Raw genomic sequence first — 21,114 nt, 5'->3', positions numbered from 1 at the left:
TTTTGGAAAGTTGAGTTTTAAGTTCACTGTCCCCGTACACTTTCGTCAAGAGGCTCTTTACTTCCTCTTCACTTTCCGCCATAAGGGTATTATCATCTGCATATCTGAGGTTATTGATATTTCTCCCAGCAATCTTGATTCCAGCCTATGCTTCATCCAGCCTGGCATTTCACATGGTGTACTCTGCACATAAGTTAAATGAGCAGGGTGACAATATATAGCCTTCAGTTCAGTTCAGTTCAGTTCAGTCGCTCAGTCATGTCTGACTCTTTGTGACCCCATGAATTGCAGCACGCCAGGCCTCCCTGTTCATCACCAACTCCTGGAGTTCACCCAAACTCATGTCCATCGAGTTGGTGATACCATCCAGCCATCTCATCCTCTGTCATCCCCTTCTCCTCCTGCCCCCAATCCCTCCCAGCATCAGAGTCTTTTCCAGTGAGTCAACACTTTGCATGAGGTGGCCAAAGTACTGGAGTTTCAGCTTTAGCATCAGTCCTTCCAAAGAAATCCCAGGGCTGATCTCCTTTAGGATGGACTGGTTGGATCTCCTTACAGTCCAAGGGACTCTCAAGAGTCTTCTCCAACACCACAGTTCAAAAGCATCAATTCTTCGGTGCTCAGCTTTCTTCACAGTCCAACTCTCACATCCATACATGACCACTGGAAAAACCATAGCATTGACTAGACGGACCTTTGTTGGCAAAGCAATGTCTCTGCTTTTTAATATGCTATCTAGGCTGGTCATAACTTTCCTTCCAAGGATTAAGTGTCTTTTAATTTCATGGCTGCAGTCACCATCTGCAGTGATTTTGGAGCCCCCCAAAATAAAGTTTGACTCTGTTTCCACTGTTTTCCCATCCATTTCCCGTGAAGTGATGGGACCAGATGCCATGATCTTCGTTTTCTCAATGTTGAGCTTTAAGCCAACTTTTTCACTCTCCTCTTTCACTTTCATCAAGAGGCTTTTTAGTTACAGCCTTGACCTACTCCTTTCCCAATTTTGAACCAGTCCATTGTTCCATGTCTGGTTCTAACTTGCTTCTTGACCTGCATACAGATTTCTCAGGAGGCAGGTCAGATGGTCTGGTATTCCCATCTCTTTAAGAATTTTCCACAGTTTGTTGTGATCCATACAGTCAAAGGCTTTAGTATAGTCAATGAAGCAGAAGCGGTTACTTTTCTGGAATTCTCTTGCCTTTTTGATGATCAGTCTGACGTTGACAATTTGATCTCTTGTTCCTCTGCCTTTTCTAAATATAGCTTGTACATCTGGAAGTTCTTGGTCCGTGTACTGTTGAAGCCTAGCTCAAAGGATTTTGAGCATAATTTTGCTAAAATGTGACCAGTGTTTGTCGCTCAGCCCTGCCCAACACTTTACGACTGATGGATTGCAGCCCACCAGGCTCCTCTGTCCGTGTGATTTTCCAGGCAAGAATACTGGAGTGGTTTGCCATTTACTTCTCCAGGGGATCTTCCTGACCCAGGGATCGAAGCCAGGTCTCTTGCACTGAAGGCTGATTCTTTACCAACTATGTGAAATGAGCACAGTTGTATGGTAGTTTGAATATTCTTTGGCATTGCCCTTCTTTGGGACTGGAATGAAAACACATTTCCAGTCCTGTGGCCACTGCTGAGTATTCCATATTTGCTAAGTAACTGAGTGCAGTACTTTCACAGAATCATCTTTTAGGATTTGAAATAGCTCAACTAGAATTCCATCACCTCTACTAGCTTTGTTTATGGCGACGCTTCCTAAGGCCCACTTGACTTTACATTCCAGGATGTCTGGCTCTAGGTGAGTGATCACACCATCATGGTTATTTTGGTCATGAAGATCTTTTATTGTATAGTTATTCTATGTATTCTTGCCACCTCTTCTTAATATCTTCTACTTTTGTTAGGTCCATACCATTTCTGCACTTTATTGTGTTCATCTTTGCATGAAATATTCCCTTGGTATCTCTAATTTTCTTAAAGAGATTTCTAGTCTTTCCCATTCTATTGTTTTCCTCTATTTCTTTGTATTGATCACTGAGGAAGGCTTTCTTATCTCTCCCTGCTATTCTTTGAAACCCTGCATTCAAATGGGTGTATCTTTCCTTTTTCCCTTTGCTTTATCTTCTCTTCTTTTCTCAGCTATTTGTAAGGCCTCCTCAGACAACCATTTTGCCTTTTTGCATTTCTTTTTCTTGGGGATGATGTTGATCACTCCCTCCTATATAATATCATGAACCTCCATCCATAGTTCTTCAGGCACTCTGTCTATCAGAGCTAATCCCTTGAATCTATTTGTCACTTGCAATGCATAATTGTAAGTGATTTGGTTTAGGTCATAACTGTATGGTCTAGTGGTTTCCCTACTTTCTTCAATTTAAGTCTGAATTTGGCAATAAGGAGTTCATGATCTGAGCTACAGTCAGCTCCCAGTCTTGTTTTTGCTGATCATATAGAGTTTCTCTATCTTTGGCTGCAAAGAATACAATCAATCTGACTCTGGTATTGACCATCTGGTGACGCCTATGTGCAGAATTGTCTCTTGGGTTGTTGGATGAGGGAGTTTGTTATGACCAATGCGTTCTCTTGGCAAAACTGTTATGCTTTGTCCTGCTTCATTTTGTACTCCAGGGCCAAACTTGCCTTTTACTCTAGGTATTTCTTGACTTCCTACTTTTGCATTCCAGACCCCTATAATGAAAAGGACATCTTTTTTGGGTGTTAGTTCTAAAAGGTCTTGTAGGTCATCATAGAGCCATTCAACTTCAGCTTCTTTGGCATTAGTAGGTGGGGCATAGACATGGATTACCGTGATATTGAATGGTTTGCCTTGAAAACAAACCAAGATCATTCTGTCATTTTTGAGACTGCACCCAAGTACTGCATTTCAGACTCTATTGTTTACTATGAGGGCTACTCCATTTCTTCTAAGGGATTCTTGATCACAGTAGTAGATATAATGGTCATCTGAATTAAATTCACCCATTCCAGTCCATTTTAGCTCACTAATTCCTAAAATTTCGATGTTCACTCTTGCCATCTCCTGTTTGACCACTTCTAATTTACCTTGAGATTCATGGACCTAACATTCCAGGTTCCTATGCAATATTGTTCTATACACCATCAGACTTTACTTCCATCACCTGTCACATCCACAACTGGGCACTGTTTTCGCTTTGGCCTCATCTCTTCATTCTTTATGGAGTTATTTCTCCATTTTTCTCCAGTATATTGGGCACCTACTGACCTGGGGAATTCATCTTTCAGTGTCCTATCTTTTTGCCTTTTCTAGGACTCACAACAGATTTCCCAGCCTGAAGATCTGGCAAAGGGAGAACCCCCCAAGGAATTTGACTTTGGAGGCCAGTGGGATTTGATTACAGAACTTACACAGGACTGGGGAAACAGACTTTTGGAGGGCACAAACAAAACCTTGTGTGCACCAGGACCCAGGAAAAAGAAGAAGTGACCCCACAAGAGACAGACCCAGACTTCCTTGTGAGTGTCCAGGAGTCTCCGGCAGAGGCATGGGTCAGTGGTGGGCTGCTGCAGGGTTGGGGGCAATGAGTGACCCCAGGGGACCTTTTGAAGGAGGTTGCCATTATCTTCATTACTTCCACCATGGTTTGGTCTCAGGTCAAACAAAAGGGAGGGAACACAGCCCCACCCATCAACAGAAAACTGGATTAAAGATAAGGTCAGGAAGGGCGGTAAGGAGATACCCCTCCTCCAAGGTAAGGAGCAGTGGCAGCACTTTGCTGGAGCAGCTGTGAAGAGATACCCCACGCCCAAGGTAAGAGAAACCCAACTAAGATGGTAGGTGTTGCAAGAGGGCATCAGAGGGCAGACACACTGAAACCATACTCACAGAAAAATAGTCAATCCAATCACACTAGGACCACAGCCTTGTCTAACTCAATGAAACCAAGCCATGTCCACAGGGTAACCCAAGATGGGCGGGTCATGGTGGAGAGGTCTGACAGAATGTGGTCCACTGGAGAAGGGAATGGCAAACCACTTCAGTATTCTTGCCTTGAGAACCCCATGAACGGTATGAAAAGCCAAAATGATAGGATACTGAAAGAGAATTCCCCAATTCAGTAGGTGCCCAATATGCTACTGGAGATCAGTGGAGAAATAACTCCAGAAAGAATGAAGGGGTGGAGCCAAAGCAAAAACAGTACTCAGCTGTGGGTGTGTCTGGTGATAGAAGCAAGGCTCAATGCTGTAAAGAGCAATACTGTATAGGAACCTGGAATGTCAGGTGCATGAATCAAGGCAAATTGGAAGTGGTCAAACAAGAGATGGCAAGAGGGAATGTCGACATTCTAGGAATCAGTGAACTAAAATGGACTGGAATGGGTGAATTTAATTCAGATGACCATTATATCTACTACTGTGGGCAGGAATCCCTCAGAAGAAATGGAGTAGCCGTTGTGGTCAACAAAAGAGTCCGAAATGCAGTACTTGGATGCAATCTCAAAAATGACAGAATGATCTCTGTTCATCTCCAAGGCAAACCATTCAATATCACGGCAATCCAAGTCTATGCCCCAACCAGTAACACTGAAGAAGATGAAGTTGAATGGTTTTATGAAGACCTACAAGACCTTTTCATTATAGGGGACTGGAATGCAAAAGTAGGAAGTCAAGAAACACCTGGAGTAACAGGCAAATTTGGCCTTGGAATGCCGAATGAAGCAGGGCAAAGACTAATAGAGTTTTGCCAAGAAAATGCACTTGTCATAGCAAACACCCTCTTCCAACAACACAAGAGAAGACTCTACACATGGACATCACCAGATGGTCAACACCGAAATCAGATTGATTATATTCTTTGCAGCCAAAGATGGAGAAGCTCTATATAGTCAACAAAAACAAGACCAGGAGCTGACTGTGGCTCAGATCATGAACTACTTATTACCAAATTCAGACTTAAATTGAAGAAAGTAGGAAAACCGCTAGATCATTCAGGTATGACCTAAGTCAAATCCCTTATAATTATACAGTGAAAGTGAGAAATAGATTTAAGGGACTAGATCTGATAGATAGAGTGCCTGACGAACTATGGAATGAGGTTCGTGACATTGCACAGGAGAAAGGGATCAAGACCATCCCCATGGAAAAGAAATGCAAAAAAGCAAAATGGCTGTCTGGGGAGGCCTTACACATAGCCGTGAAAAGAAGAGAGGTGAAAAGCAAAGGAGAAAAGGAAAGATATAAGCATCTGAATGCAGAGTTCCAAAGAATAGCAAGAAGAGATAAGAAAGCCTTCTTCAGAGATCAACGCAAAGAAATAGAGGAAAATAATATAATGGGAAAGACTAGAGATCTCTTCAAGAAAATTAGAGATACCAAGGGAACATTTCATGCATGGATGGGCTCAATAAAGGACAGAAATGGTATGGACCTAACAGAAGCAGAAGCTATTAAGAAGAGGTGGCAAGAATACACGGAAGAACTGTACAAAAAAGATCTTCACGACCCAGATAATCATGATGGTGTGATCACTCATCTAGAGCCAGACATCCTGGAATGCAAAGTCAAGTGGGCCTTAGAAAGCATTGCTACAAACAAAGCTAGTGGAGGTGATGGAATTCCAGTTGAGCTGTTTAAAATCCTGAAAGGTGATGCTGTGAAAGTGCTGCACTCAATATGCCAGCAAATTTGGAAAACTCAGCAGTGGCCACAGGACTGGAAAAGGTCAGTTTTCATTCCAATTCCAAAGAAAGGCAATGCCAAAGAATGCTCAAACTACCACACAATTGCACTCATCTCACATGCTAGTAAAGTAATGCTCAAAATTCTCCAAGCAATACATGAACCGTGAACTTCCAGATGTTCAAGCTGGTTTTAGAAAAGGCAGAGGAACCAGAGATCAAATTGCCAACATCCGCTGGATCATCGAAAAAGCAAGAGAGTTCCAGAAAAACATCTATTTCTGCTTTATTGACTATGCCAAAGCCTTTGACTGTGTGGATCACAATAAACTGTGGAATACTCTGAGAGAGATGGGAATACCAGACCACCTGATCTGCCTCTTGAGAAATCTGTATGCAGGTCAGGAAACAACAGTTAGAACTGGGCATGGAACAACAGACTGGTTCCAAATAGGAAAAGGAGTACGTCAAGGCTGTATATTGTCACCCTGCTTATTTCACTTATATGCAGAGTACATCAGGAGAAACGTTGGACTGGAAGAAACACAAGCTGGAATCAAGATTGCAGGGAGAAATATCAATAACCTCAGATATGCAGATGAGACCACCCTTATGGCAGAAAGTGAAGAGGAACTAAAAGGCCTCTTGATGAAAGTGAAAGTGGAGACTGAAAAAGTTGGCCTAAAGCTCAACATTCAGAAAATGAAGATCATGGCATCTGGTCCCATCACTTCATGGCAAATAGATGGGAAACAGTGGAAACAGTGTCAGACTTTATTTTTCGGGGCTCCAAAATCACTGCAGATGGTGACTGCAGCCTTGACATTAAAAGACGCTTCCTCCTTGGAAGAAAAGTAACGACCAACCTAGACAGTATATTCAAAAGCAGAGACATTACTTTGCTGACTAAGGTCCGTCTAGTCAAGGCTATGGTTTTTCCTGTGGTCATGTATGGATGTGAGAGTTGGACTGTGAAGAAGGCTGAGCACCAAAGACTTGATGCTTTTGAACTGTGGTGTTGGAGAAGACTCTTGAGAGTCCCTTGGACTGCAAGGAGATCCAACCAGTCCATTCTGAAGGAGATCAGCCCTGGGATTTCTTTGGAAGGACTGATGCTAAAGCTGAAACTCCAGTACTTTGGCCACCTCATGTGAAGAGTTGACTCATTGGAAAAGACTGTTGCTGGGAGGGATTGGGGGCAGGAGGAGAAGGGGACGACAGAGGATGTGATGGCTGGATGGCATCACTGACTCGATGGATGTGAGTCTGAGTGGACTCCGGGAGTTGGTAATGAACAGGGAGGCCTGGCATGCTGCGATTCATGGGGTCGCAAAGAGTCAGACACAACTGAGTGACTGAACTGAACTGAGCATGGCCCTGCCCTTCAGAACAAGACCCAGTTTCCTCCAGTCAGTTTTTCCCATCAGGAAGCTTCCATAAGCTTCTTATCCTTATCCATCAGAGGGCAGACAGAACTAAAACCACAATCACAGAAAACTAATCAAACTGATCACATGGACCACAGCCTTATCTAACTCAGTGAAACTATCAACCAGGTCCCGTGTACTGCCACCCAAGATGGATGGGTCATAGTGGAGAGTCCTGACAAAGCATGGTCCACTGGAGAAGGGAATGGCAAGCCACTTCAGTATTCTTGCCTTGAGAACCCCATGAACAGTACGAAGGGAGGGACTGGTGGTGGGGAATAGTGAGTCTTGCTCTGGTGGGCAGGGTCTTGCTCAGTAAAGCTTTAATCCAATTATGTGCTGATGGGTGGGTTTTTTTTTTTTTTTTTGGCCTGTAGCCCTCGGGCTACAGGCTCTATGGTCAATGGCTACCTTCAAGAGTGTTTATGCCAAAGGGGACCTTCCCAGACAACTGCTGCCCATCTGCCCATCCCTGCAGTGAGCCCCTGCTGACCCACGCCTCCACAGGAACCCTCCAACACTAGCAGGTAGTTTTGCTTCAGTTTCCTATGGAGTCACTGATCCTTTCCTCTGAGGCTTGGTGCATGCAAGGTTTTGTTAGTGCCTTTCTAGCCTGAAGTCTCCCTTTCCCCTAGTCCTGTGGAAGTCTTGTAATCAAATCCCACTGGGCTTTAAGGTCATATTTCCTGGGATTCCAGTCCTTTTGTCGGGTCCTCAACCTGGGAAGCCAAAGTGGGGTTCCAAACCTTCACAACAGTGGGAGAACTTTTTTGGTATTATTGTTCTCCAGTTTGTGGGTCACCCACCTGGCAGGTATGGGATTTACCTTTATCGTGATTGTGCCCCTGCTACCATCTCACTGTGGCTTCTTCTTTGTCTTTGGCCATGGGGTGTCTTTCTTGGTAGGTTCCGTGGGGTCGCACAGAGTCAGACACGACTGAAGTGACTTAGCAGCAGCAGCATCCTCCTGTCAATGGTTGTTTATTAGACAGTTATGATTTTGGTGCTTTCGCAGGAGGAGATGAGCACAGGTCCTTCTACTCTGCCATCTTGAACTGGAAGTCCCTCTCAGCTATTTGTAAGGGCCCTCAGACAACCATTTTACCTTTTTGCATTTCTTTTTGTTGGGAATGCTTTTGATCACTGCCTCCTAAACAACGTTACCAACCTCCTTCTATAGTTCTTCAGGCACTCACCTATCAGACCTAATCCCTTGAATTTATTTCTCACTTCCACTGTTTAATGATAAGGGATTTGATTTAGGTCATACCTGAATGGCCTAGTGGTTTCCCCTACTTTCTTTAATTTAAGTATGAATTTGGCAATAAGGAGTCCATAATCTGAGCCACAGTCAGCACCAAGTCTTTTTTCTGCTGACTGTATAAAGTTTCTCCATCTTCAACTGCAAATAATATAATCAATCAGATTTCGGTATTGACCATCTGTTGATGTCCATGTGTAGAGTCATCTCTTTGTTGTTGGTAGAGGGTGTTTGCTATGACCAATGTGTGTGCTTGGAAAAATTCTGTTAGGCTTTGTCCTGCTTCATTTTGTACTCCAAAGCCAAACTTGCCTTTTACTTCAGGGATCTCTTGACTTCCTACTTTTGCATTCCAGACCCCTATGATGAAAAGGACATCTTTTCTTGGTGTTAGTTCTAGGAGGTCTTTAGGTCTTCATAGAGCCATTCAACTTCAGGTTCTTTGGCATTAGTGGTTGGGGTATAGACATGGATTACTGTGACATTGAATGATTTGCCTTGAAAATGAACGAAGATCTTTCTGTCATTTTTGAGATTGCACCCAAGTACTGCATTTTGGAGTCTTGTATGAGTAGTATGAGGGCTACTCCATTTCATCTAAGAGATTCCTGCCCACAGTAGTAGATACAATGGTCAACTGAATTAAATTCACCATTCCCTTCCATTTTAGTTCACTGATTCCTAAAATGTTGATATTCACTCTTGCCATCTCCTGTTGACCACTTCAATTTACCTTGATTCATGGACCTAACATTCCATCCTACGCAACATTGTTCTTAATAGCATTGGACTTTACTTTCACCACCAGACACATTCAAAACTTGGCATTGTTTCTGCTTTGACTCAGCCTCTTCATTCCTTCTTAAGCTATTTCTCTGCTCTTCTCCAGCAGCATATTGGGCACCTACTGACCCAAGGAGTTCATCTTTCAGTGCAATATATTTTTGCCTTTTCATATTGTTCACGGAGTTCTCAAGGCAAGAATGTTGAAGTGGTTTACCATTCCCTCTCCAGTGGACCACGTTTTGTCAAAACTCTCCACCATTGTCCCATCCGTCTTGGGTGGCCCTACATGTCATGGCTAGGCTCAATAATAATCATGTAGATAAAGCTTATTGAGTACATGCTACATGAGAAGCATTCATATAAATATGAACTCATTTAACCCAAAAAATAACTTTATGAGACAGGTCTTATTTTTATCCTTGTTAAACAGATGAAGAAGTGGAGGCACAGTGAGGTCAAGCCACTTACACAGCTAGAAAGTGACAATGCTAACATTAAAATCCAGGCAGTCTGACTAGTCTGGATAGTTTGGAGATACTCTAACCTCTCAAGGGTCTAGGTGACCAACAATAGTGGGTCTGGTCTGAGAAGGCTGTCTCAGGAACGTGGGTAGTCTCAAGGCTTGTTTGGAGCTCAGGGCCCAGAGAAAAGGTCCAGAAAGCCCTGGGGCAGAAAGCAGGCCTGCTAAGATTAGGAAGTCTTAAGTACAAGCAGAGTACATCTTGAGAAACACTAGACTGGAAGAAACACAAGCTGGAATCAAGATTGCTGGGAGAAATATCAATAACCTCAGATATGCAGATGACACCACCCTTATGGCAGAAAGTGAAGAGGAACTAAAAAGCCTCTTGATGAAAGTGAAAGTGGAGAGTGAAAAAGTTGGCCTAAAGCTCAACATTCAGAAAACGAAGATCATGGCATCTGGTCCTATCACTTCATGGGAAATAGTTGGGGAAACAGTGGAAACAGTGTCAGACTTTATTTTTTGGGGCTCCAGAATCACTGCAGATGGTGACTGCAGCCATGAAATTAAAAGACGCTTACTCCTTGGAAGAAAAGTTATGACCAACCTAGATAGTATATTCAAAAGCAGAGACATTACTTTGCTGACTAATGTCCGTCTAGTCAAGGCTATGGTTTTTCCTGTGGTCATGTATGGATGTGAGAGTTGGACTGTGAAGAAGGCTGAGTGCTGAAGAATTGATGCTTTTGAACTATGGTGTTGGAGAAGACTCTTGAGAGTCCCTTGGACTGCAAGGAGATCCAACCAGTCCATTCTGAAGGAGATCAACCCTGGGATTTCTTTGGAGGGAATGATGCTAAAGCTGAAACTCCAGTACTTTGGCCACCTCATGGGAAGAGTTGACTCATTGGAAAAGACTCTGATGCTGGGAGGGATTGGGGGCAGGAGGAGAAGGAGACGACAGAGGATGAGATGGCTGGATGGCATCACTGACTCGATAGATGTGAGTCTGAGTGAACTCCGGGAGTTGGTGATGGACACAGAGGTCTGGTATGCTGCAATTCATGGGGTCGCAGAGAGTCGGACACGACTGAGTGACTGAAATGAACTGAACTGAAGTGCAAGCAGAGGAGGTGAACTCCTAGAGGAGGAAGGCCAGGAAGACTTGTGAAGAGTTTATTCATCTATTTGTTTACCATTGCACTATATGGAATGTGGTATCTTAGTTCCGCGACAAGGGGTCATACCCATACCTCCTGCATTGGAAGTGCAGAGTCTTAACCACTGGATCACCAGGAAAGTCCAGTCTAGATAGACCTCATGAGAAAGGCCTGTGAGCCTGCCATGGAGAAAGCTGTTTAGGGACAGAGGAGCCCTAAAACAGAGAGGAATCGGGGTGGGGAAGAACACACGGAAACAACCAACGGGAGACTTTCCATAGGGAAGGAGTTTGAGCACCAAGCATGAGGGTAATACTGAGGGTGGAGAGTTGGTAAGGAGGTAAGTGGCAACTCAACAACTGGGTCACACAGTCCCCTACCCATACACCCAACAGGGCTCTCTTTGGAACACCTGTCTCAAATGCTCTAACTAGTTGATTATTAAATAACATACTGATCATGACCTGGGCTTTGGCTTTAGATAGATAAGAGTTTCTTGTCCTAGCTTTATAATTCACCAGCTGCCTACCCTCTCTGAATTCTGGGTCCTCATTTGTAAAATGGCAATAATAGTAGTTACCTTATGGAATGACTGTAAGGATTAAATGAATTACAGGTTATCTAGCACTTAGCATAGGGCCTAGAAGAAAGGGCTCAATAAATAATGACCCTTGGACAGCAAGGAGATCAAACCAGTCAATCATAAAGGAAATCAGTCCTGAATATTCATTGGAAGGACTGATGCTGAAGCTGAGGCTCCAATACTTTGGCCACCTGATGAGAACTGACTCATTAGAAAAGACCTTGATGCTGGGAAAGATTGAAAGCAGGAGGAGAAGGGAATGACAGAGGATGAGATGGTTGGATGGCATCACTGGCTCAATGGACATGAGTTTAAGTAAGCTCCAGGAGTTGGTGATGGACAGGAAAGCCTGGCGTCCATGGGGTTGCAAAGAAGTGGACACGACTGAGTGACTGAACTGAAGTGAGTCATTTAAAAGTTTAATTTCAAAGTATTTGGGGATTTTCTAGAAATTTGTTATTGATTTCTAATTTAGTCTCATTGTTTTCAGAGCACATGCTCTTTATTATCAGTATTTTTAAATTTATTTAGACTTGTTTTGTGGTACAGTGTATCTTAACCATGTGCAGCTACTGTTGGGTGGAATATACTACAAATGTTGATAGGGAAAATTGATTTATAAATTTAAGTCTTCTATTTCCAAGTTGATTTTATGTACTTGTTCTATGAATTACTGGAAGAGGATTTTTAAAATCTCTAGCTAAAATTTTGGATTTGTCTATTCCTTCCTTCAGTTTTATTTTTTTGTATGTTGCTTTATGCATTTTTTTTACTTTATTTTAAAAGGGTTGTTATTAGGTACATATATATTTAAGATGATTGCTTTTTGATAAATTGAGCCCTTTATCATTGTATAATGTATCTCTTTACCCCAAGTAACAGTTTTTGTTCTGAAATCTGCTTTTCTGGTATGAATATAGCCACTCCAGGTTTCTTATGATTAGTGTTCTCATTGTATATATTTTCCCATCATTTGACTCTCAACTTATCTGTGTATTTGTGCCAAAGTCTACTTATATTTAATGCAGTTATAGATATGGTTGGATATAAGTCTCCCACCTTGGTAACCGTTTTCAATTTATCCTATTACTCTTTATTCTTTTTTGTTTCTTTTCCTATTGTCTAGATTAACTGAGTATTTTTTAATATTCTAATTTATCTCCAGTAATGATGTATTAGCTATAGTTCTATGTTTTATTTTTTAGTAGTTGCTCTAGATTTGACAGTATTCATTTTTAACTTTTCACAGTATACTTTCAGATAATACTATACCACTTTTATGTATAAGTAAGAATCCTGCAACAGTACACTTCTCTTCTCACCTCCCATTCTCTTTGCTATTGTCATTTTACATTTCGTTTTTGTGTTATAAACTCTAAAATACATTGCTATTATTTTTGTTTTAAATAGATAATTATCTTTTAAAGAAATTTTACAGTGAGGAGTCTTTTTATATTTACCCACATTTACCACTTCTGATGCTCTTCATTCCTCTATGCAAATTCAAGTTTCAATTTTGTATCATTTTCCTTCTGCCTGAAGAACTTCCTTTACCATTTATTATAGTAAATATGTCCTGGTGATAAATTCTGCCAGCTTATTTTTGTTTGAAAAAAGTCTTTATTTTACTTAATTCTTAAAAGATATGTTTTGTTGAGTACAGAATCTTGTTTGATAGATTTTCTTTTCTTTCAGCACTTTCAAGAGGTTCTACTGCCTTCTGTCCTCCATAGCATCCCTCATAATACTTCGCAGCTTTTAACAATCTTCATTCCTCTATACACAATAGGCCTCTTTTACTCTGACCGCTTTCAAATGTTTCTCTTATCACTGATTTTCGAAACTTTGCTTCTGATGCTCCTTGGTGTGGTTCTCTTTGTGTTTATCCTTCATTAAGTGACTTAGATTTGTGAGTTCATAGTTTCTACCAAACTTGTAAACATTTAGCCATTATTTCTTCTAATATTTTTCTGCCCCTTTCTGGAACTTTAATTACATGCATATTAATTCACTTGATACTGTCCCACATGTCACTGAAACTCTTTTTAAAAATATTTTTTTGGTTCATTTTTTATTTTTCCTATTACTTTGTATTCAGATTCAATGAAATCTTTCTCTGCAATGTCTAATCTTTTATGAACTGAATGTATCCCCATCTTCATATGTTGAAACCCTAATCCCTCAGTGTAATCAATGTAACTGTATTTGAAGATGCGGCTGTGGAGTTGGTTAGGTATTAAGGGTGCGGGCCTGGTCTGATGGAATTATTACCCTTATAAGAAGAAATATGAGAGAGATTGATCTCTCTTTCAAGGAAAAGCCATGTGAGCACCCAGCATGAGGGCAGCAACCTGCAAGCCAGCAAGAGGACTCTCACTAGAATCCAACCATGCTGGTACTCTGATTTCAGACTTCTAGCCTCCAGAACGGTGAGTAAATAAAGTGCTGTTGTTTACGCCATCCAGCCTGCGCTATCTTGTTATGGCAGCCAAAGCAGACTAATAAATAATTCCACCAGTGAAATTTTGATTTCTTTTTATATCTTCTATTTCTTTTCTTCATTATGCTCACATTTTTCTTTAAATCCTTAAGCATATTGAGCATATTTAAAAGCCCTTTTAATTGTCTTGTCTATTAATATATCATCTCTATCATTTCTGGGTCTATTCCAATTACTGATTTTTCTCCTGATTGATTATAGGAGAAAATTTTCTCCTGATTTTAGGTCACATTTTTTTTTCCTGCTTCTTTGCTGCCTACTAACCTTTGATTGAATAACTGACATTAATTTTATATAATTGAGTGTTGAATTTTATCATATTCCTTTGATGAGTGTTAGACTTTGTTCCAGTAGGAAGTTAGTTTGACTCTTTGCTTGAGGCTTGTTTTTAAACTTTTAAAAAGCAGATTTAGAGTACTCTTTATTTTATTGCTAAAGTGTGACTCTTTTGTGAGGCTCTTGCTATAACTAGTGGAAATTTGAATAATTTCTGGCTTTGTGTGAAGCTAGGAATTGTTAAGATACAGAGGGGAGCAGAGATTGAGGGGCTTTTGATGAACTGGGTTAGAGAGGAACTACTGAATGGTGACGTCAGTCACCTACAGTTAATAGGTGGCACAGCTACTTACAGCTGGCGGGGAAGACATTACTCATCTTCCCCATTTGAAAGATAGAAAAGTGAATCCCAAAGGAGGAAAAAATTTGCCTCCAACCACAACAACCTGGGCCTTGGCAGAAAAGATCTGTTCCCTCCATCTGGCCACCTGACTTCCTATCCTACAAAGCTCCCTCCATATCAGCCAGCAGCTCTGGCCATGCCTGCAGGAACCTAGGAAAAGCTGGGGGCCTGAGTTCCAGGGAGAGGAATGCAGGGAGGGTCTTAGAGCAAATTCTGGGAAGTGGTGGCTATTGAAAGAGATATTGGGGAGGAGAAGATAGAGCTGGGAGAAAAGCAAAAGCACTTCCACCCAGGCAGCAGCTGCTCCCAAATATGTCACAACTCGTCAAAGAGGCAGAAATAGAAGCTGTCCAGGGAGCAGGAGGGGGTGGGGTGGCATGCTAGGACTCTTAGCCCACAGGGAGGAGAGAACTGAGCGGCTGGAAGAGAAGGGGGACAGGTGGGGTGTGCTGTTAGAGATGAGTGTGACACACACATGCTACGCAGTTCTAGGTAGGCTGAAGTGGGGCCACACAACATCCCAGGTGCCCTTCAGTGAGCCTGAGTATGGGAGCAGAGCGGAGACGGGAAAAGGACAGACTAGCCAAGGAAACCTGCCTGCTCGGACCCTATGAATCGATCTTCAGAGCTGCATCTGATTTAAACACTCAAAACAGTCCTTCTACCCCGACCCCAGGAGTACTTCCTACAGCCCCACATGCTGTGTCAGAAAAAGAATGTCACCTCTCAAAGGGCCACTGGAACCATTCAATCCAGCATCTTGATTTACAAACAGGAGAGCTCAGAACTGGGGACAGTAACGTGCCCTGACTCCGTATCTAGGGTTCCCTCTTCCTCTTTCCCTGAACTGTCTCAACTGGGAGCTGAAGGTCAAGCCCTCACAGAAGCATGAACTACTCATAAGAAATCCTCACCTATATTTTCCCCAAGTTCCTTAGGTTTACACTGCCACATGCTCTGCTAAGCCCTGTTCTATTTATTTTAAAAAGTAGCTTTGCAGTTTGTGTCTACCAACCACCTCTCCATGACCCTCATTTCCGGAGGACCCTACCACCTCCGGACCTGCACTTCCCCACCCCAACACCAGAGATTCTTGATGAATGAGCCTGGCCCTGATCTCCAGATTCCAGGCAGGGACGGATTTCCCAGTGGTAATTTGATGCTCAGTTCTCAGTGGAAACAATGTGTTGTCTCCAGAGGCCTGGAGCCCTCCCCTCCCCCTCATTTCTCCACCATGCGTCTCCCATCTGCGTCCAAACCTCTCCTTCTTTCTCAAGACTTCAGGACTCCCCCTGGTCTCTCCAGCCAATTGTCTCACCCTTCTCTTGTGTCTTCTATTCATTTCTCCATCACTACCTCTCCCAATAGCTCTCTAAACACTCTATTTGAAACCTAGAGCACTTCCAATTCCCTTGCTGCCTCCCACCTATGGCCTCAGGCTTACCTGGAAAACATGTATTCAAAGCACACTTCTTCACCTGTCAGCCTCAGAGAGGGAGAGGAGGCATCTTCTTTCAGCTCCGAGGCCTAAACTCCGGCTAAGAGCCAACATCATTCACACTTCTGACACTAGTGCTCTGCGCACCCAATATATAAAAAGAAGGTGCACTGATTTTTAGACTTCCTCACAGTTTGGACGTTCTAAGATTCTGTGATCTCTTCTCACCCTGCTACAAAGTCCTAAAAATAATGCTGATTTGCATGCCATGTTCTTGCATCTAAGTCCTATTGAAATGCACGTGCATTCTGCCACCCAGCTCCCACCTGGTACTCATTCATAATACCAGAGAACTAGCCTAGGCAAACAAAATGTGGGGCCTGTCTGGAGAAACCAGAGGCTCCCACCCTTCCAGACCTCCTCCTTGATCCTTTATACCTACGCATGTGAGACTCTGGGATAGGAAACTTGCTTTGATGTAAGTCAAGCAAATTAGCAGCCCAGGTCAGCCCCGCTGTGAGGTCAGTAGGGACTGGAAGATCCTGGGAAGCAGACAGCTGGGACTGGGTATGCAGCAGATGCAGAAACAAAGAGTCAGGAGCAGGTGAAAGGGATCTCTGAGCATTCTGAAATTCAACCAGTACCATGCAAATGAGATCAGCCCAGCATGCAAATAGACAGAATCAAGTTGAGACAGTCAGGGTAGGGGCACAAACAGCCTGGCTCTGGAGCCATGGACGGGGACAAGGGCTCCCCCTGGAGGAAGGAGGACTGCTAGAGCAGGAGGCTGCAGTCAGAGCAGGGGCCCCTGAGCGCCCGCGCCAGCGGGGTAGGGGTTAAGGCCTGACGCCCTGCTGTCAGGTTAGAGCTGATGGATCACCACTGGTGGCAGAGCACAAAGGCTGTTCTGTGCTTGGCACCAATGTGTTCCCATCCATCAGAGGCTGGTTAGCATGGAGCAGACGAATATGCAGGGGGGGCCTCTAGGGGCAAGTTTTCCACAGGTCAGCTCTGAGAGAGGAACAAGGTGAGAAAAGGGCCAGTCTATCCATTAGGGTTCTGAGGTCAGAGACACTTGGGCCAGCCTAATTTCTCAGTCCTGGAAGGGTCTTTGCCTCACAGCTGGGATTTAACGTAGTCCACAAGCCACTTACTTGAACAGACATACACAAATACATCCACAGACAGGGATTCATTGAAACCCAGACACAAGGTCACCCTCATCTCCCAGTCCTGTCTTCACATTTGGTCAGAAGCAAGTGATACACAGACATGAGGCTAAACTCACACCCAGACTGAGGGCAGGAACTGACGTTATTTGCCACTCTGGCCAATGTCCAGTCTTGCCCAGGGAATGAGAGAGAGTAGGCTCTCAGGAAACTGAGTTGAGCCGAGAAAGGAATAAATGAATAAATTCCTTCTCTGGATTTTATTAAGCACTATTTCTTGCCTACTCTATTATCACCGACTTTGTACAATCATCTTCCCATGGGTGAAGTGGAGATGGCAGAAAGACCACGTCTTATTCACACTAGTGACTCTGACTCCAGCACAAGGTACAGATTACGTAATCCTTGACTGAAAAAGTGAATGAGTGACTATGTACACACATGGCATGGGGTCGTGTTTCCGCTCTCTCATTCCTGTTGTTCTGGTCCCCTGGAGACAATGAAGACAGCCAGAGAAATAGCCTGAGGGAGAGGCCAGGAGTGGAGGAGGGGATAAAACAAGGAAGGGAATGAACATTTTAGGGGTGTTTCCATGTGCCAGGTGCCCTTTCATTAATACAGCAATGATTCCCCTATCGTGCACATGTACCATCCCTTTACCAGCTGAAACTTGCATCCTCTCCCAGCTGACCCCACCCTCTTGTCTGCGTGGCTTCTGCAGGTCTCCGGCACTTGGCACTGTGTCATTGTCATGGTCTTCTGTTGTGGTCTCCTGGCCCCAAGTCCTTCCCTGCTGCCAGGTGGGCCTCCTCTCATCTGTGCAGGCTTGTCCAGTCATCTACTTACTTGAACCCTGAGCTCCATACAAGCTCATCTACCCAATGATCCCCCTGCCCTCTTCTCCTCATCCAAATCCTACCATTTCTCCAAGATCCAATCCAGGGATCTCTTCCCCTTCCACAAAGACTCCAGCTTTTGGTGGTTTTGATTTTCTATAAACTGAAACATTCATTTGATGAACCCACTCATGTGCAATAGGTCATGACCCCATGTTTACTGCTGAATTAAAACATCTCTCTCGCACTGTAATTTAGCATTTGCACAGTATCCACACTCACAAACTAGATAGTTCAGTTCAATTGCTCAGTCACGTCCAACCCTTTGCAACCCCATGGACTGCAGCATGCCAGACCTCCCTGTCCATCACCAACTCCCAGAGTTTACCCAAACTCATGTCCATTGAGTCGGTGATACCATCCAACCATCTCATCCTCTGTCGTCCCCTTCTCCTCCTGCCCTCAATCTTTCCCAGCATCATCTTTTCCATCGAGTCAGCACTGCGAATCAGGTGGCCAAAGTATTGGACTTTCAGCTTCAACATCAGTCCTTCCAATGAAAACTCAAGACTGATCTCCTTTAGGATGGACTGGCTGGATCTCCTTGCAGTCCAAGGGACTCTCAAGAGTCTTCTCCAGCACCACAGTTCAAAGACATCAATTCTTCAGTGCTCAGCTTTCTTTATAGTCCAACTCTCACATCCGTACGTGACCACTGGAAAAACCACAGCCTTGACTAGATGGACCTTTGTTGGCAAAGTAACGTCTCTGATTTTTAATATGCTATCTCAGTCGGTCATAGCTTTTCTTCCAAGGAGCAAGCATCTTTTAATTTCATGGCTGCAGTCACCATCTGCAGTGATTTTGCAGCCCTCCAAAATAAAGTCTGCCACTGTTTCCACTGTTTCCCCATTTATTTGCCATGAAGTGATGGGACCAGGTGCTATGATCTTCGTTTTCTGAATGTTGAGCTTTAAGCCAACTTTTTCACTCTCCGCTTTAACTTTCGTTAAGAGGCTCTTTAGTCCTTCTTTACTTTCTGCCATAAGGGTGGTGTCAGCAGCATATCTGAAGTTATTGCTATTTCTCCTGGCAATCTTGATTCCAGCTTATGCTTCATCCAGCCCTGCATTTCCACGATGTATTCTGCATATAAGTTAAATCAGCGGAGTGATGATATATAGCCTTGATGTACTCCTTTTCCCAGTTGGAACCAGTCTATTAAGATCCTAGAAGTAATCACAGAACAAGCTCAATTCTCCTGCTTCCATTTTTAGAGGATGAGGTCACATTGTTTAAGAGTGTGGCAGACCGGATCCCAAAAGGACAAAACAGTGCAATTTCTGGGTTTCTATAGTAACCTCAACATCACTCTTTTTCTCAGCACTCGAAATTGGAGTGTAAACTGAGGCAAGGGTTTTCTTTTTTCTTTTCTTGGTGGGGTGTTAGAAATATTAATAGATTCTTCTTCACCCTATCTGAAAGTGAAAGCTGCTTAGTTGTGTCTGACTCTATGTGACCCCATGGACTATAGAGTCCATGGAATTCTTCAGGCCAGCATACTGGAGTAGGTAGCCATTCCCTTTTTCAGGGGATCTTCCTAATCCAGGGATCGAACTCAGGTCTCCCACACTGGAGGCAAATTCTTTACCAACTGAGCCATGAAGGAAGCCCAAGAATACTGAAGAGGGTAGATTTTCTCTTCTCCAGTGGATCTTCTAGACCTAGCAATCAAACCAGGGCCTCCTGCATTGCAGGTGGATTCTTTACCAACTGAGCTATCAGGAACGCCACAGCTATCAGCCTATCTGGTCAGGATCAAAGCAAAGTTTACAACCCATTGCTCCTATACTGCCACTTTTTATTACACTAGTAAAACCAAAAACCAAATTAAGGCCTTGTTGCTTCCCCTCAACATGCTTGGGTTAAAAAAAAAAAAAATGTCTAGCAATGTACCCTCCTCATCTCTGTTCTTTATCCCAAAGGACACATTTTTGGGATAGCAACATTTTTCTGCTCCTTACCATAGACAAAGAGAGGGTGGAATGCTGCATTTTTCAAGCTCTATTCAGATCTCACCTCCCCTGTGAAGTCTTCCCCAAGACTCCAGCACAGTTCTTCTTCCTCTTATTATCCTTGCCACCAGCTGGAACTTGTAACATCAGTCTCATCTGTCATTTGAGAAGAAATGAGGCTAAGTCCAGACTGTCATAGGGGACAAAAAAACTGGGATCAAAGGACAGAAGATTCAGGGTGCAGGCTGCAGTTTAAACCCAGAAGGGCTTCCTGCTCATTAGTGGAATGGGCTGCCTTAGGAAGTCAGCAGATGTTGGACAATGGCTACCTGGGAAGGGAATTAGGTGGCCAGCAGGGTCTACTAGATGGGAAGGTCCTCAAGGGTAGAGACACTGCTTTGGGCATCCCTATGATTCTTCAGTCCTAAGACAGCCTTGTTCGCTGCTGATCTCTGAGGCCTGCCTACTGTATTGGGATCATTGTTCCCTCAGACCCCAAAGCATCAGCTGAGAGGTGATCACAGACTGCGAAGCCCAAAGATTAAGCAGTCCCTCCTCCACCTGACATTTGAGATCTGCATGGTATATATAAAGCTGATGGCTCAGATGGGAAGACCAGAGCAACTCAGCCAAATGGTCAAGGAGAGGGTATATTTAAACTGCATTTGAAGGTCTCTGCTTTCTCTCCTTCCCTCCTCACCCACATTAAGGAGCCAGGAGAATCCTGGTGTCTAAATTGGGTAGGAAACAAGTTGAAAAGGTGACATGGGAAGACAGATAAATGATTCAGAGTCAGAAAGAGAGGAGACAGAGGGCTTAATAGACCTTGACCTAGCCACTGTGGGGAAGATGGTGATGTGTAGACTGTTAATTCCAATCTCTGCTTTAACCCTGGTCAGCTGTATTAAAGAGAAAACTTCCACTGACTCTTACCAAAAAAGAGAAAACAAGACCGAAAAATTCCTTTTGCCTCAGTTTATCCACAATCACATGAGCTCTAAGAAATATATGATATCAAAACTGCTTTGAATACTTAAAAGTTGAATCCATCTGCCAGTCCTTTTTACCCTGGACACCGAGTATCCATACATGTCTGCAAACTGAAGTGCTGTCACCCTCTGGAAAGGGAATCTTTTGAAG

This window comes from Ovis aries, chromosome 12 (assembly GCF_016772045.2).
Source record: "Ovis aries strain OAR_USU_Benz2616 breed Rambouillet chromosome 12, ARS-UI_Ramb_v3.0, whole genome shotgun sequence".
NCBI lineage: Eukaryota > Metazoa > Chordata > Mammalia > Artiodactyla > Bovidae > Ovis > Ovis aries.
Note: the sequence above shows the minus strand (reverse complement) of the source record.